At 40.4% G+C, this 3452-nt stretch overlaps 1 non-coding gene across 1 annotated transcript; it reads left to right on the top strand.

Moving 5' to 3' along the window:
* The first annotated feature begins 346 nt into the window (after window positions 1-346).
* LOC141603751 (small nucleolar RNA R71) lies at window positions 347-453 on the top strand. The gene has a single exon (XR_012525608.1). It is a non-coding gene; the product is annotated as a small nucleolar RNA R71 (small nucleolar RNA).
* Window positions 454-3452: the final 2999 nt, after the last annotated feature.

The following is a 3452-nucleotide window of genomic DNA, read 5'->3' as shown; positions in this document are numbered from 1 at the left end:
TTCGAGACATGGCCCTCAACTCCACACCTTTCACAGACGAACGGACCGTCACGCACATCATTGACTTGGTACATCTCACCTTTAGATGCTCCCCCTAGCTCATATTTGTCGAATCTCGCAAAAGAGCCTCAAGTGCGCAAAGAACAGAGGATGATTCAGCACTCTCCTCTGGTTCCCTCTCGAATTCCCATACTCGGCCTTGTGGGTAGCTAGATCGTCAATGATCTTCCACCCCTTGGTTGCTCCTAAATTTTCAAAAAATCTCCCATTGGGCTGCAGATCCAAAATGGCCCTCTGATCGTCGTACAACCCATTGTAGAAATGATTGCACAAACTCCACTTAGCAAACCCATGGTGCGGTATGGTTCGCACCAACTTCTTGAATCGGACCCATGCCTCATGGAAATTTTCATCTGGCCCTTGTTTAAAGCCCGTGATCTGAGCTCTAATGGCGATCGTCCTTGAAGCAGAAAAGTACTTCTTGTAGAACGCCAATGCCAATGTATTCCGGTCGGTGATCTCCAAAGCGGCTCGGTCCGGATCTCTATACCATTCCCTTGCGGATCGCGAAGGGAGAAGATAAACATAGTTTCCTTGATCTGGTCCTGGGTCACGCCACCGGTGGTGGGGAATAGAGCGTGAGAGTCAATGAAGGTCTCCATATGTTTAGCCGCATCTTCATTTGCGCTCCCCGAACTGTTTTCTCTCTACCATAGTGATGTAGGCAGGCTTTGGTTCGAACTTTCTGGCTTCTCCCGGTAGTTCGAATCCCTTATATAAGTTCGCGGCCGTCGGCCATGACTGAAAATTCTAGAGAAGTAACTGTTTCAGCCGAAGAGGTGGGTGAAGACTGTTGGTCTTCCTCAAACAGATCGTGCTCGAGATAGCTTGACAGAGTATTCACTCTTCGTCATCGACAATATCCTTCGTGCTCGTCTCAACCCGCGCAAAGATTTCTCTATCTCGAGTCAAATGGTAGTAATTCTCCACCCCGTGACTGCGCATAAGATGAAACTACAACAAGAATATAAGAAAAGTTTAAGGAACAAAAGTCCCTTAAACGAGAAAGACCGAAAATAAAAACAACTAAAATTAGGACTATTGCCTCCCCGACAACGGCGCCAAAATTTGATACCCGTCGTTGTGAGTACCAAAGATAAAATTTATAAACTCCTATTAAGACTAACCTAGGCTAGTGGTAACAGGGTCGATCCACAAGGAGGCGATTATAAATTCTAGTTGTTCTATGATCGATCTAAGGTACTATTATGGGGGTTGAATTGAGTTGGTCTAAGTCTAAAGATAACAAAGCTAATAAACGAAATAAACAGATAAGAGAAAGGTACTAGGATGGTCGGGTCATTACGACTACGGCGGCAACAAACTAGGTCGGTCTGAATTAAACACAAGTAAGGCGGGAAATAAGAGGTCCTCTCGGTCCACTCCTAACAAATAGCATCTCTCGATCTCGCTATAGGTCCCTAATATCACTAATACTAACTTTCGTTCCGAAAAGTGACTAATGGTCTAAACTATACCTATCTTTCGATCTTAGCACAGTTTAGTCGAATTAATTGACGGTCAAATAACCTTCCCTATCTTTCGATCTAATGGGTCGGTCACAAAAGAGGTATCTAATTGGTCGCATGCATTCGATTCGTTAAATACAAGTTTAAAAACAATTAAAACGAAGATAACCTTACAAGATCAGTCGATCGACCAACAATGTCGATCGATCGACGACACGCTGGTTCAGATCCGTGTCTAACCTATTGCCGCCTAGCCATAAATCGCCTACATCCTAGCACAAGCTATTTAGCTACTCATGGCAATGATGAAAACTACAACAACGCTAAAGATTAAGACTAAAGGATTCATGCTTGAATTGATAAAGAAAACAATAAACATGAACGATAAATCGGCTTAGGGAATTAACTAACAAGTCTATACTAACGAAAATAAAGAAGAACAGGAATTAGGGCAGAGGAATACCGAGATTTCAAAGGAAGATTAAGATTAAGAACTGAAAGATCCGATGCAAAGTCGATATATCAAACCCTAATTCGGAAATAAGCTAGAACTAAAAGTACTGTCTGTGATATGAAACTTGATGATAAAAACTCAAAAGTTATGTTACGTTATATAGCCAATAAGCGCAACAACTATTTCCTAAAACCTAAACTTCACGGGCCTTGAGTTTCTCAATCTTTTAATTCCGTCCGGAATCGAAATCGGTCGATCGACTACTCAGGCGGTCGATCGATCGCTCCCTCAACAACAAATGAGGTTACGGAATCCGATAGGTGGTCGATCGACTGATGTGGATGGTCGATCGACCGGATTAGCTGCTACTTGACTTCTTTATTCTTCGTGGACTTGTCTTTTGGGCCTTTGATCGCGCACCAAGCTCGTTCCTTAAGCAATTTCTTCACGTCATTTACAATGCAGCTTACTCGGGGACGGATTTGGCTTGATTTCCCGCTAAATTCTCCACATTTCTGCAATAAAGTACAAAAGCACGAAAGTAGAGGAAAATAGAGAAATATGGGCATATATAGCACAATTGAGCTCTGAAATGCGTGTAAAAAGAGATGTAAAACATCATATAAATGACACGCATCAACTTTATATAATATGGATTCCATATTATTTTTGTCAATTGTCAATATGTCACATGTCATATGTGACATAAATTTGTTATGTATTTTTAACATATTAAAAATCAACGTATTAATAAAATACGTCACACAAAAATCGACTTAGTAATTTCATAATTACTTGTGCCAAAATATTTTACCATTTATAAATCACAACAGATTGTATTTATAATAATTCATTCAACTTCAATTGTTTCTTTAAACAATAATTTCATCCGAGTAATGATACAATTCAATTACTCAGACCGTATCTCATTTAATCACATTTCAATTTGATACGTAAATTTTACTTCCAAAATCGTCCGTCAATTTTCAAGTAATTTAATTAACTCGCAACATTATACGATTAATTAAATAATCAATTAAGAGTGTTGCCCTATAGGTATGACCTAGGGGGCCAACTGATCACCACCGTCGCACGACAGTAATGTCACACTCTAGTCAGCCAATCATTACCGATATATGTTGACCAGTTGACAGTAACAAAATTACTTCCCAATTGTATTCTTTAAAATGAGATTTAATAATGATATTTAAATCACATGATCGCACTATTGTTGAGGACACATTTCCCAACAATCTCCCACTTGTCCTCGACAAGTGTGCGTCACCAATTCTCTTGTCCTATTACTATCTCCCACTCAATGCAAGGTGTCTTTCAGGTCGTACTTGCAAGTGATCATATCGAGAGTGGTTTCCTCGATCTGGAGAATAACTGATTGACCGTACTTATCTATCATAGATACTTTCCGAGCGTGGCCACGCATTTCCAGTTCATTACTCCTCGAGTGGCCC

This window comes from Silene latifolia, chromosome 9, assembly GCF_048544455.1.
Source record: "Silene latifolia isolate original U9 population chromosome 9, ASM4854445v1, whole genome shotgun sequence".
Lineage (NCBI taxonomy): Eukaryota > Viridiplantae > Streptophyta > Magnoliopsida > Caryophyllales > Caryophyllaceae > Silene > Silene latifolia.
Note: the sequence above shows the minus strand (reverse complement) of the source record. Positions and strands in the feature narration are given on the sequence as shown.